The following is a 15088-nucleotide window of genomic DNA, read 5'->3' as shown; positions in this document are numbered from 1 at the left end:
AGGAAGAGTGAAATGCCATGGAAATGGGATAGTGGCAGAAGGATGCAGGGTTGGGGAAGTCACACAGAAAATGTTATTGCAGGTAAGCCAAGGGAAATGTGATTGAGAACTTACAGAAACCTCAAGCAAACACCACTGTTAAGAGCCAGATTCCTCAGCCCCATGGGGCTCAGTCAGCTTGAACTTCTGTCATTTAGCTTAGGGAGGTTTAAGGAGATCCTAGAAGGAAGTGTTGAATTATGGAAGAAATTTTTGTTCCAAGAAAACACCTTTCTTTTATCCGTTAGAAACTGAATAAGAGGGAAAAAACAAACTAAGATATTTTCTCTCACCTTCCCTTACCACACATAACCAACTTGATAATTTAATCAGATCTTTATTTAAATATAGGCAAGATCCTTTGGGAAAGAGAAGGAAGTAAGAGGGATCAAAAAGGTCAAGGAAGCACAGAACTTGAAAGACATTAAGGTAGGCAACTACAGACGGTTTCAGGCTCCAATGTGCAATGGGAATAATCATTCTATATTCCCCAAATTGTGTGATGGGCAGCTTTGGGTACCCTGACTACATGGCTTTTGGGGCAACTCTTTAGCAGAGGACATGGGCATGGAGAACAGGAGTACTTGAGGGTATGTTGGGCCAGTGAGCTTTGGGACTGAGGTGGGAAAGATCTCTCAGATGGTCACACTGTTTTCTACCATGCTGGGTTGAAGGTACTCATAGGGAAGGTCCAGGCCTGCATGCTGGACCTTAATATCCCTGTCCATGTCAGCCAGCTCCTCCTGGAATTGCTTCAGTACAGCCTGAGGCCCAGGGCCTGATAAATATTTCTCCCTATGCTGCCCCAGGACCACCTGAGAGGAGAATAAGATGGCGCAGCTCCTTGGGTCACTCAGCAAGGGCTACTTTCCCTCTCTCAAGCTCTCTCTCCCCCCCAGAACCAAGACATCTGTTTCTAACCATGGCAGGCTGACGTCTGCCAAAGAACTTGATGAAAGTCTTCTGCATGCGGGCCTGATGGAGATCAGGGAGTGAGCCTACTATATCCTTCTCTTTCACATTCTTGGAGATGGGTGGAGGTTTCCACATGGTACATGAACCATTATGTTATGTATCCAGGAGTACCAGTCTAGCTTCAAGTAGGAGAGTTACTCAGAAATCTAGGTTAATGGCCCAGACATTTAACTCCCTACCCCCCATCTTCCACCCCCAGGAGACCCTGGGGAATGATTACACAGGTTACCTGTCCCAGATGGGCAGAAGCATGCTGACCAGTACATGTGAAGATACACATATAAACAATCTGGCAGAATTGAGCCTAGGTATCCAAGGAGAGGGGAAACCTGGGTAAAATGAGAATTAGAGGATTTGAGACCAGAACATGAGGCAGATATTTGGACATGAGGGAAAGGCATATGGAGATACATTGAAGAATTTCCTATGGGCCTGGCCTCTGAATTCTATGATTTTCATATAACATGAAAACAAAAGTGATGTACCTGGGATAAACCTTGGAGCTATGGTAGAAGGGTAGAAACAAGTAAGGAAAAATACCTAAGAGAAGTCATGTACCTGATTCTGGAGAAAACTTAGTGCACAAAAGGGAGAAGAGTGTATGAGAGGATGTTAAAGGAAAGGAGCTGGGGAAATCAGGAGTTATCATTAAGCAGCCTAGCTACTCTGTAAAACTCCAGGGAATTCTCAGGATCCTCAAGGAAGGGTGTCTTATGGTGTTGTTAGGTGGGGACTGTGACAGATGATTGGGTGTTGACACAAGGTCACTGAGGAGGATCCAGGCCCCCATGGAGTCCAGTTTCAGTGATCTCTCTGCACCAGGCCTGCAGCTCTGAATCATGCTTCACAGCTTCATCACTCTTGTAGAAGAGTCTCACCATCCCTTGCACATACCTGTTCCCCAGGGAAAAGGTTGCTGTGACTCAGTCAATGTAGGACCTTCTGTACCTACAGTCCCCCTTGATCTGTCCCTCTCTGTGTCACCGTCACCTACTGATGATTTCCCACAGCCTGAGGGCATCTTGGCCATAGAGAGATGATTTCACACCCAGCAGCCCATGGTAAGCCAGGTCATGAGGAGGGCAGAAGGAACAGTAAGTCAAGCAAGCTGTGGCTCTCTGGAGAATGTCCATATGGCCTCCACTACCTGTACTCAGCACCTGAGGACAAACCTAGAGTTAGTGGAGTCTGGTGAGAGAGCAAGGGAGATTAGGACAAAAGACTATTCAGGTGTGAGACAGATTAGGGAGAGGCCTTCAGCAGAGGAAAGCAGATCTTGGGGGAGAAATGAAAGAGGGAGACAAATCTTGGGATTCTTCCAACATTAAACCTTGCCTCCTTTCATACCAGATCAAAAATTCCATATTCAGAGACAAGATTATTCCAAGCCAGGATGTTGATCTCCATGGTATAGCAAAAATGGGGGATCAGGAGCTAATGGTAGAGAAAAGAAATAGAACACAATCAAATAAGAGATCCCAGTGTCCAAGCCTTCTGAAGAGTCAACTGTTGTCTCTACTTCCTCACCTCACAATTTCTTCTCAGTCCACACCAATCAGGTTTCTTGCACCTCTGCCTCCCTGAGATAGTACTTGTCCATGTATTAACCACTGGCTTCCATGTGGACAAATCCAAATATTCCTTCTCTTTAACCATGCTGACCTCTCAAAAGCATTTGAAACAGATAATCCTATCTCCCTCTTGAAACCCTGTCTTCAACTGACTGCCATGACTCATACATATTTTTATTTCCCCTACCTCAATGGCTGACCCTTCTCTTGCTCCTTTTCTCACTCTACTTCTTCCTCTCAGTTTATAAAGATTGAAATCCCCTAGAATTATATTCTGGGTCAAATATTCTGCTGTGGCTGCAAACCCTAGAGAATGTTCCCTAGTACAATGGCTTTAGATACTTCTGTTTCCTGGTAACTCTAAACTCTACATCTTCACTCTTTCCAGACATTCCAGGCTCACATATCTATTGTCCTCCTGACATTTTCAAATGCATGGCTGCTGGGATTGGAAACCTTCCATGGTCAAAACAGAGGTCTTGCTGCTTCTCCCTACCAATTAACACGGCTTCCTTGCTTGTTTTCTCACTTCCTTGTTCTATTACACAACACTCCAATCATTCATACCCTAAACCTCACTCATACCTAATATCCACCATTATCCATGCACCTTTCATTCCTCGCCCTTACAGATCTCTATGACTTGCATGTCCCCATCCCTCACTGCACTCCATCCAACTGTAAACTCCTTTGTAGAACCTATTCTCACACTCCCCACTTCATAGCAAGTGTGTGTCCTGGGTGTTCCCAGAGCAGACTCTGTGTGTGTGATTCTGTGTGTGTGTGTGTGTGTGTGTGTGTGTACATATAAACTAAGATTGCTTCTGATATAATATGCTACAGTGTTAAACCCTGGGGCTCTGAGGCTAGGATTGTGAACTATGAACAAAAACCGAATGCAGAATGACAGAGATGCTGAGATACTTTGTAGATAGGATGCAGACTGGGCAAGCTCCTCATTGTGGCCACAGAAATAACCTCAGTCATCAGATGTCCCCTTAGCAGGTGTGACTGTAACTGATGCAGCTGGAAATCAGAGATATAGACCCATGTCTTGGCTAGGAGCCAGGCCATGGGAGGATCTGAGGGCAGGAAGAGCAGAGGTGGAGGGCATCCATGTCGAGGTGGCTGGAGCTAGAGGAGAGAGAATGGGAGCTAAGGGCTGTGTGTCTAAGACCCTAAATAAATCAATGTCTAGGAGAAAAACACCTGGGTCCTCTTACCTGGATAACCATGGGTAAGAGTCTTCCATCAGGCTGGAGCTATGGCATAACCAAAGGGCTACCACATATTGTTGCTTAAAAATGATGACGTTTGGCTTGACACCCATCCAGCAGGGAATAATCAACTTCAAACAGAGATCCAGCCTGTAGGGTCAGGGTCAAAGACAGATAAAGGGATTGGAGTCATTCTGGACCTGCCCTTCTCTCATTTCCCAAGGTGGACCCTTCCTCTACCCATCCAGTCTTTTACTTTAAACACCAATCACTTTCTCCAGAACCAAAGCCCTGAATGAAAGTTTTTAGGTCCAGTGTCTTCCATCAGACTTCAAATCCCCTGAATTGATATTACTGGTTGTCCGCCACGTACCACACTCCCAACCATCCCTGCTTGCAACCTTTTGTCAAATGGAGCACAAAATATTTCCTTTATCTCCCCTTTAAAAAAATAAGTCTAGTTCTCCAAGGCTTTGGTCAGTCTTCTTGCTTCTCTCCAGAAGCTTGAGCTCCTCCTTGAGACTGAGGCTGAGGTCCATCCAATGAATTAGGAAGCCAGGAAGGTGCAGATGAAAGCAAGAAAAGAAAAGAAGACACAGGAGGAGATTATACAGATCATGGTTCTCAAGCAGAAGTGATGCCCCCTACCCTCAGGGACATTTGGCAATGTCTAGGTATATTTTCAGTTGCCACAACTACCAGGGAAGAGGATGCTACTTGGTTTCTAGAAGGTTAAAGTCAAGGGTTGCTAGTACAATCCAACAATGCACAGGCGGTCCTCCACAGCAAATAATTCTCTGGCTTATAATATTAATGGTGCCAAAGTTGAGAAACCCTAAGTGTAGATGAAAGAGGGTACAGAAAATGGAGGTGTATACGAAGGAGGCAAGGAGAGGAAGAGATGGGAGGAGCAGGAGGCAAAATGGTAGGGGGATGGCTGGGTGGTGAGTGAAAGAAGGAGCACAGAGGGAGTCCAGTTGAGTTTGCAAATCTTCCATCCATGGAGGCAGCACCAGCCAGGCTGGGAGGCTTGTAGAATGCCTCAGGAGCATGGGGTTTGTGCCACTGAGGAACTGGTACCCAAAGAGGTCATCATCCTTCCCGGAATCACAGACCCACACTGAGGACATCAGTTGGGGACATACTGTGAGCTCCTTATTGCACTAACATCAGCCTTCTACCCTCTCTCACCCCTCATTTTTCAGATCCCTGAGCTGGAAATCTGCATATGGGCTTTAGCAGGTTGTAGTAACTGACCAGCCAGGTCAGTCAGGTTTCCATGTGGGAATATTTTTTTGTAATCTTCCAGTTTTTGGACACAATTTGCATGATCCAATATCCCCTTAATGACCAAGTCCTTCAAACTGCAAACAATGACATGCAAGAATACCAAGAGAAATCTCACTTTGCAGCCTGGGAAGAAAGTGCCCAACCTTAATTCAGCACTCTTTTGGGAAACTGGGGATTGAATTCATGTTGCTTTACCCCTGAGCTACATCCCCAGACATTTTTATTTTTTGAGACAGAGTCTCGCTCAGTTGCTGAGGCTGGCCTCAAACTTGTGATTCTCCTGCCTCAACCTCCAGAGTAGTTGGAGTACAGGTGTGGGTCATCAAGCAGACTCCGCACTCACTCTTTTGTCAGAGAGAGGGTGAAATCCAAATCTTTATCCTCTAGGAATCTCTCATTTCTGGGAAGGTCCCGCTGTGACAGGCAGGATTAACCCATCCTTCCAGGAGCCCCACCTGGAGGAAGAACACGGAGTCCAGAGTAAGCTGAGCGGGGAATTTTCTAACTGTAGTAGGGATCAGAAGCTTTCTGGGACTCACTAGTAAACCTTCCTTCTGTCCTCCAGTTCCTGTTCCCGATATTCCTTAAACAGGTTCTGGGGTTCATCACTCACTGACCGACCTGGGGGAGGGGGACACAAAGACAGGCGTCCTTCCTGGAAACCCCTCGCACTCGGCCCATGGCAGGGCCTTTCCCTCAGCCCTTTTCCTCAGTCCCACTCTTGCAAGTCTCCCCTCTTCATCCCTCTCATCTTTCCTTTGATATCACAATACCCCCCACCCCAATCCCCACTTCTCCAGTCACACCCATTTCCCCAGAGCCCTCACCTGTGCCTTCAGGTAGACAGTGAATCCGGTCGTCCTGATCCACCTCTAGCAAGGGAAACAGACCTCACCTTGGGTCCCAGGGCCCTGCACAGTGATCCACTTGCAGAACCAGTCAAAATTCAACAGGTCCTTGTGCTTGCGCAGCTTCACCAGCAGGAGGCGCCCCAGGTGTAAGGGAACGTCGATCTCCAAGTCGGTTTTCTGTGGACCAGAACATACCTCAGAGGCAAGTTCAATATCCTTAATGAGGACAGTGGAGTGTATGTCTTCAAAGAAGCTTAACTCCTTTTGTCCCCCCAGGACACCCGGGGAGGGACCTGAAGCAGGCAGCGGTGAGGAGGAACAGGGACTCCAGTCTAGTGCCTCCAGTCGCATCTTCCTTGCTCCTTCGTCCCAGGCAGAGAGATACCACTCGTTTTTGTTTTTGTTTTTGTTTTTGTTTTTTCTCTCTCTCTTCTCACTTTCCTTTTTCCTATCAGGAAACCAACCCGCGCACGATCTCATTCCCCGGCCCAGCTTCCTCTCACTTCTGGCCTAAAGGCTCCAGAGCCTGCAGGCTGCTCCTCCTCGCCTTGGCTCCCAGGGGCACCTACGGAGTCCCAGGTCTCTGCATGCCATGGTCGCGGTCTGCACTGACCCTTCCAGGCAATAACCGCAGCAGCTTCCCAAGGTCTGCCTCCCGGTGCTTGCCCACTAGCCACAGCTGTACCAGGTTGGTGGAGCCCGCCAAGAGCGATTCCCTGGCGGCGACTCGGATCATGTACTTGCCCATCTTGCCTGAACCTGGACAGGGACCTGGGAGAAAGTCAGCTCTTAAGAGGATCAGAGACACAGCCACCAGGGCACCACACCCAGACCAAAGCCCCTGTTGTGTTTGAAAGGGCCACTTCTCTCACCTACAGGTTCCTCTCCCACTCAGATGCAGGTGTCTGGTTCACTATGTTTCTGCACCCAGGGTTTTTCCTAGCTACCCCAGAAGGTACAATGTTACCTTTACTCACTTGGCAAGCACTCCCGAATGCCAGTTTCACAGCCAGTCATGCAGACAGCTAAATACTAGAGTCACCAGGCCCAATTTTGGTGTGAAATTCAATGAGAAAGCAATAAACTGCACATAAGAGGGATGGAATGTCTTGAAGTGTGGGAGTGTTTTTCCTTGGAAAGTGAGTAAGCTATCTTGGCAAAGAGGCAGAGCTTTGTGTTGAGGACAAATGTGGGTAATGCTGGACAGGTGAAGTCGATGTGTTTGTTGTCCAGACTCAGGAGTCAAGAGAGGGAGTTTGGAATTACCCTTCAGGTTGAGTCATGAAGTTTCCCTTGGGCCATTCTGAAACAGGGTTTCCTGAGTCCTGCACCCCAGGCTGAGCACCCTTAATGAGCCCATGGGCATGCTCCCTTCAGAACTAATTCTTTCCCACCCCACCTCCCGGGTTTTGGCCCTCCTCTCTCTCCTCCTGGCAAGTGCTTCCCATCTTATCCATTCCACCTTTGCCTGTCTATGTCAATTCTCCCAGCCCTGAGCACTGCTGCTCACCCTGGGTTTGCCTCTTTCCTGGGCCTCTTGCCCTATAGTGACCAAAAACCCTTGAATCCATATCTTTTTGCATAAATCCTCCATCTCCACATATTGAAATAGTCATTCAAAATAGGTGACTAAAGTGGGAATCTCAATTTCAGTGTACCTTAAACATTTGTTTTAACCCTGATATCCTAAATGCAGAGTCATTCATGAATTCATTCCTATAGGGGCAAAGTGTTTTCTTCAAGCATGGGTCCATAAAGAGTGCCCTTAGTTCTTCCCTACACAAACCACATCCGTATGAGTTGACGTTTATTTAAAATGGAGCTAAAACAGAACAATTGTTGTGGGGAAAATCACCAAATGAAGCATCTGTCTAGAACTTTATAGTTTTCCCAAAACCTTTTTACACTTGTCTTGCTTACTCCTAGTCAGTAACTTGACAGTGATTTTTAATGATTCCTGTCTATATAGTCATAAAGTATTCAATTTGACTTTATTAAAAATAATACCTCTAAGTTTATACTGCTATTCCATCATTTTATCTGTAAGTTGACTAGTAACAGTAACCAATATAATAGACATAATCAGTTTTAAGAGCTTACATAACTATTCTTGACAAACACAAACTTCAACTGGTGGGGTTCAAAGTCCTGAGGTTTTTAACGGGTTGACATATTTGACTTCATGGGAATGTTATAGGTCAGGCTATATGGGCAATGACTAAATAGACTCCATTTTACCCTAAGACTCCATGTTATGTAGGAAATACTTCTCCCATGGGAACACCCCACCTCTGTACCCATCAACAGTTGCTTAGCATCTCTCATGGGAACACCCCACCTCTGTAACCATCATTAGTTGCTTAATATGACATGTTTAGCAACACAAAATGGCAATTCTTGTATAATGAAAAAATGTTCTCTTTTTGATTCCTATTTTTCCTAAATAATGTACCATGTCAACATTGATGTCAATAGTGATTATGTAGACGTTAGTAACCATTTTTTAATTTGTACCTGAATAAGATCATTTTGACCCACTCCCCCCTTCTGCTAATGATTTTAGATCTCATGATGTTAGTTTGTAATTTTAAATAATAGCAACAGACACTTATGATTGGTGTACTGACTTATGATATAAAAACCTCTGCAACCCTATGGTCAGAGCTGTTCTCCCAATAGCCATTTTTGTGGCGTTATGTGAGACAGTCAGTCAGCCAGTCAACTAATAAAGACTCTCAAATTTGGACTTCTCAGTAGTGATCAGTCAGTTCTTAAGTTGTGTCCCACAACAAGGTTATCACAAATTACCCTCCTTGCTGTGTGAATTTGGCAAGATGCATTTCTGGAGGGAATGGACAGTGTCAGTGTCCATGTGCAGCTAAGATTTAGAAACTTCTACTGTAAGTCTAGTTTTTCTTGATGCTTCCCTGTTCACTCCCACATCTCCCAATACTCAAGAATCCTGGGAACATAAGTGGTCACAACCCTTCCTGCTCCCTCAACAGCCATCAGTGACCCTGAGGACTTCCCAGGTCCTATGAGACCCAACTCACTTCTTTTCCTTGGGTTTTATGAGACACCCAAGTGTCCTTCCAATAAATCCCCCTTTGTTGCTTAAGTTAACTTGAAGGGGATTTCTAGAACAATGGATTCTGTCATAGATAAGACTAAAACTATCCTATCAGGGTAGGATACTTACAGTACTAGCTCATTCAATATGTAAGATTACTTGTAACTCCCATCTAAAGTTCATTATTCTTTTTTATTTTGCCCCCCAGGACTTGATTATTTATTTAATATAATTACAATGTATTTATATTAAATATATATGATATATATAAAATATAATATTCAACACTTATTAAGGCTTCATCTTTGGGCCCAGTGCTATTTTAAGTATATACATATCTATTTCAACAAAAGTATGTTATTGGTTCTTTTTAGTTATGCATAACATTAGGATTCATTTTGACATATTATAAAAGCATGGAATATAAATTGCTCTAATTCAGTCCTTGGTACTTCCCCTTTCCTCCCCTCCTCCCTCCTCCTGTTCCATTCCTTCTACTCTACTGAGTCTTATGTTTACATTTTTTTAAAGAAGTGTCTTCACAATCTCACATGATGGTGAAATTCACTGTGGCATATTCATATACATACATAGGAAAGTTAGGTCAGACTCATTCCACTCTTCTTCCCTTATCCCATACTTACTCCTTCCCCCTTAATGCCCTTCATCTAGTCCATCAATATTTATTCTATTTTGATGGAATCCTCACCCCTCTTCCCTTCCCCCCCTTCTTTTCCCCCTTATTTTGGACTAGCTTCCATAAATGACAGAAAACATTCAATCTTTGGTTTTCTGAGTCCAGCTTATTTCACTTAGCATGATAATATCCAGTTTCTTTCACTTACCAGCAAATGCCATGATTTTATTCCTGTTTATGGTTTAATAATACTCCATTCTGTATATATACCACATTTTCTTTATCCATTCATCTGTTGAAGAACACCTAAGTTCACTCTATAGCTTGATTAATTGGAAAATCACACATAAAAGAATGAAACTTGATCCCTATCTCCCACTCTGCACAAATGCCAAATCAAAGTGGATCAAAGACTTAGGAATTAGACCAGAAACTCTGCAACTGCTAGAAGAAAATGTAAGCCCAACACTGGAACATGTTGGCACAGGAACAAACTTACTTGACAAGATTCCTAAAGTGCAAAACATAAAATCAACAATCAATAAGTGGGATAGCATCAAATTTAAAAACTTTTGCATTGCAAAGGATGCAATTAAGAGCATGAGAGAGCCCATAGTATATGCGAGCTCTTTGCAACCTCCTCGTCAAATAGGTCATTATGATCTAGAATATATAAAGAACTCAGGAAACAAACAACCAAACTAATAATTGGGCAACTTCTCAAAAGAAGAAATACAATTGACCAACAAATACATTAAAAATTGTTCAACTTCTCTAGCAATCAGGGAAATACAAGTAAAAACTACTTTAAGATTTCCTTTCATTCCAGTCAGAACAGCAATTTTGGGGAATACACATGATAATAAGTGTTGTTGAGGATGTGGGGAAAAAGGCACACTCCTACATTGGCAGGCCTGTAAATCAGTACAACCACTCTGGAAATTGTGTGAAGATTTCTCAAAAAACTAGAAGTAGAACCACTGTATAACAGCTAAGCTACTCCTCGGTATATATGCAAAAGTTCTAAACATCAGCCTACTACAGGGATGCAGCAACATCAGTGTTCATAGCAGCACAGTTCTTGATAGTCAAAGTCCATTCTCATCACTTCTCCTGACCTCCATCCTCTTGTGCCACACTGTGCTCCTTCCCATCTGGCCTAAGGCAAGCTATTCCCATTTTTGAACCTAGAGGCTTAGCATAAATGAGAGAGCCAATTTTCTCCTCACACATTTTCCTCCTTTCTCTTCTTCTTTCTCTCTCTCCCTCTCTCTCTCTTCAGTATGTATTTATTTTTGTTTTCAACTGATACACAAAACACAAAAATTGTACATAATGTCAGGAAATTTTAACTTAAAACTATAATGAAATATCACTACATATCTATTAGGATAAATTTTTTTAAAAACTGCCAATACCAAATGCTGACAGAATGCAGAGCAACAGGAATTTTCATTCATAGTTGCTGGGAATACAAAATAGTACAGCCACTTTGGAAGACAGTTTGAAAGTTTCTTAGAAAACTAAGTGTATCTTTTTCGGGCCTGGTTGGGCACACCTATAATCCCAGCTGCTCAAGAAGATGAGGAAGAAGGGTTACAAATTCAAAACCAACCTCAGCAGCAGAGAGGTGCTAAGCAACTCAGTGAGACCCTGTGTCTAAATAAAATACAAAAAAGGACTGGGAATGTGGCTCAGTGGTTGAGTGCCCCTGAGTTTTATCCTGAGTACCCACCCCTCCCAAAAAAACTAAATGTACTATTGCCATATGATCCTGGCAAATGTATTCATAGGAACTTAACCCATTAAGTAAACACAAAATCCTGCATGAGTGTTTATAAAGGTTTTATTCATAATTGTCGAAATTTTGAGGTAACCAAGATATTATTCAATAGGTGAATGAATAAACAAACTGTGGTACATCCATACAATGGAATATTATACAGCAATAAAAATAAATGAGCTGTTGAGCAGTGAAAAGACATGCAGGAACCTTAAATGCATTTTGATAGTTGAAAGAAGTCAGTCTAAAAACACTATAGTCTTTATGATTTCAACTATATGACATTTTGAGCACGGCAAAGCTGTGAAGACAGTAAAATGACAAGTGATTGTCAAGAGTGAGAGCGGAGGTGAGAAGGGAGGAATAGGTAGGGTACAGGATAATTTTAGGATGGTGAAACTCTATGCACCAGGAGTGAAACTTACTGTAAACCATGGTCTTTAGTTAATTTACCAATATTGGTTCATTAATTATAATAAACGTACATCGCTAATGCAGATGCTAACAATAATAGGGGAAATTGTGGAGGGAGTGGGTAGGTAGAAATTCTCTGTACTATCTATAGGGAGATGGTATATGGGAACTCTGCACTACCTACTCCTTTTTTTTTTTTGTAAATCAAATACTGTTCCAAAAAAATAAAGTCTATTAATTTTCTTAAGGTCTGATGGGAAGGATATCAATTATCCCAAGACATATGGGCCATAAACACACTAATAAAGTCAATTACCTTTAGTTTCTATCACCTAATACCATCCTCAATTCAATACCCCAACACTAATCACTTCACCATTATTGACTTATGTTTCCACCTTCTTCAGTCTGTCCCTCCATCCTGTGTCCCAGCACCCAGAAGCCTTTACCTCGGACAATCAATAGTACTCATGGGCTTATGTCCTATTTTCTTATAGATTCTAAATGTAAATTTAAAAGATTTAGTTTCACCCTGTATTTGAACCCTCATTCAGTATATATGAGACCCTTCTTTGTTCCAGTGTTTGCTGCTAATTCATTGTATCATACCCAAAACTTATTAGAAGATTTATCTCAAAAGGGAATAAGTTTTGAGAGATGAAATATACTTTGCTGTTTTTAACTTTGTTATCTAGGTCAGGATATGTCCCCAGAGGGAAAAACTCTGTCCCCAGATTTATCAAGACTATCCTCAACCACACTTTATATAAAAGAAAGAAACAGTGCCAGGTGTGTTGGCACATTCCTGTAATCCCAGGGGCTCAGGAGACTGAGGCAGGAGAATCACAAGTTCAAACCCAGTCTCAACAACTTAATGAAGTCCTAAGCAACTTAGTAAGACCATGTCTCAAAATAAAAATTAAAAAGGGCCAAGGATATGGTTCAATAGTTAAGCACCCTTGGGTTCAATCCCTGGTACAAATAAGTAAACAGAGAAACAAACAAAAATCTCCCGGACTTTTGGGAACTGATTGGCTCCTGTAGGATGTGAATTTCTAATATCTCTGCTAAAGTGTTCTCCTTTACAGAATGTGACTAAAGAAAGCAATTCTGAACCTACCTGAAAATCATCCTCTGTAACAGCATTGGACACTTTAGAAACCTCCCTTTCCTCTGCTCCCATCTTCAGGCTCCCAAACTGTTCCTTGCCCTTGTCCCTGGCAACCAACCTGCCTCCCATAAGGATTCTATACTTGTGCTATATTTTCATCCTCCACCTCTCAATATAACCCTTTGAAAATTCTTCTTTCTTTTCAAAATTTCCAGAAATGAGTAGCACTCTTTCACCTCATTCATAGTGCAAATCCTTGACATATCACCACTTGATGGCTATACATTTCTTTCCCAAGAGAGTCATTCAGCTTTAAATTTTTTTCTTTTTTTTTTATGAGAAAGCAATTCCAATTTAATGGAAGAGATGCCAAAAGACTCAAGATTAATGTTATCCATTATTAGTATGTAAAACTGAGAGAAAAATCAGTGAATTGTACTCATAGAATTTTGCCGCCATGGGAGATATAAGGGCCAATCCAAAGCCAGTGATGGAAAGATGAAGAAAGATGGACCCTCAGAGCATGGGTTTCTGGCTAGAATTTGTTCCTTGCTCACTATGTCAATTTTTTCTCCCAGTCCCCTCAGGGTGATTCTCTAGGTTAATATGGTGATAATGTTTGCTGCTGTAGAGAAAGAAAGTGATGGACTGGGTGCATTATAATGAAGCACAATAGTGGAAATGATTGGGACATATTCATACATACACACAACATATCTTGATCAAGATGAAATCTCAGAGCAGTTTTGAACTGTGCTTCCCTGATTGCCAAAAATTTTGGACATATTTTTTCCTATATTTCTTTGCCATCTAAATGACTTCTTTGAGAAATGTCTGTTTATCTCTTTTGCCTATGTATAGATTAGATTATTTCATTTTTAGCAGTATGTTTTGAGTTCCTTATATACTCAAAATATTAGTTGGAAGAGGAATTGGCAAATATTTTCTCACATTCTGTAGCCTCTCTCGTTACATTCTTGTTTTCTTTGCTATGCAGAAGCTTTTAACTTGATGCCATCTTATTTACAAATTCTTGATATTATTTCCTGAGCTTTAGGAATCCTATGGAGGAAGTCCTTGCCTGCACCTATATGTTGGAACATTGCCCCTATGTTTTCTTCTAGCAGTTGCAATGTTACTGGTATAATTCCTACGTCTTTGAGTCAATTTGGGTTGGACATTTTGCAGTGTGAGAGAAGAGATCTAGTTTACTTCTTCTACATAAGGACACCCAGGTTTCTCAACAATACTTGTTAAAAGGCTATCTTTTCTCCAATGTATGTTTTTGGTGCCTTTGTCAAGGATCAGATGACTGTATCTGTTTGGGTTTCTATCTCTGACTCCTATTCTATTCCATTGATCTATGTGTCTGTTTTATGCCAGTGACATGCTTCAGAGTCTAATTTGAAAACAGGTATTGGGATGCTACCAGCATTGCTCCTTTGGCTCAAAAATGGTTTGGCTATCCTTGTTCTCTTATTCTTCCATATACAATTTAGGACTCTTTTTTCTAGTTCTTTGAAGAATGTTGCTGGTAATTTGATGGGAATTACATTGAGTCTGTACATCAATTTTGATAATATGCCCACTTTAACAATATTAATTCTGCCTATCCATGAACACAGAAGGTCTTTCCATCTTCTGTCTTCTTGAATTTCTTTCTTCAATGTTCTACAATTTTCATTGTAGTGGTCTACCGGGGTCCAGCCCTAGCAGGAGTCCATGAGTTCCACACAGGTAAGCGGGGCTCAGGGAGACAGCATCGGCAATGGATGGAGAATGAAAGACACAGACTCTAGTTCTGGTGCAATCAATCCCAATTTATTCTGGGGAAGGCTGGGTTTATATACATTTTTCTTCAGGCTATAATGGCAGTCTTGTGGTTAATATTAAAGAAGTTTCCAAAGCATAGGCAGAAATTGTTTTTAACAAGGAACAGAAAAATTATGAGAAAAGAGTAACCTTACAGATTATCCTTACTTAATCACAATTATTTTAAAAATATCTAACTATGTCGATGAGCTAATACAATGTTTATTTCCTTAATATCTAAACTCTATGTGACCTAAGATTATTCTTATTATTCTCACAGTTAAAGTGATAGACAAGTAACCTCATGTGACCATTTCT

At 42.0% G+C, this 15088-nt stretch overlaps 1 pseudogene; it reads right to left on the bottom strand.

The window, feature by feature from the left end:
• Positions 1–674: 674 nt before the first annotated feature.
• Positions 675–6691, bottom strand: LOC124980842 (polyunsaturated fatty acid (12S)/(13S)-lipoxygenase, epidermal-type-like; annotated as a pseudogene).
• Positions 6692–15088: the final 8397 nt, after the last annotated feature.

The sequence above is a fragment of the Sciurus carolinensis genome, chromosome 3 (assembly GCF_902686445.1).
Source record: "Sciurus carolinensis chromosome 3, mSciCar1.2, whole genome shotgun sequence".
Classification (NCBI taxonomy): domain Eukaryota; kingdom Metazoa; phylum Chordata; class Mammalia; order Rodentia; family Sciuridae; genus Sciurus; species Sciurus carolinensis.
Note: the sequence above shows the minus strand (reverse complement) of the source record. Positions and strands in the feature narration are given on the sequence as shown.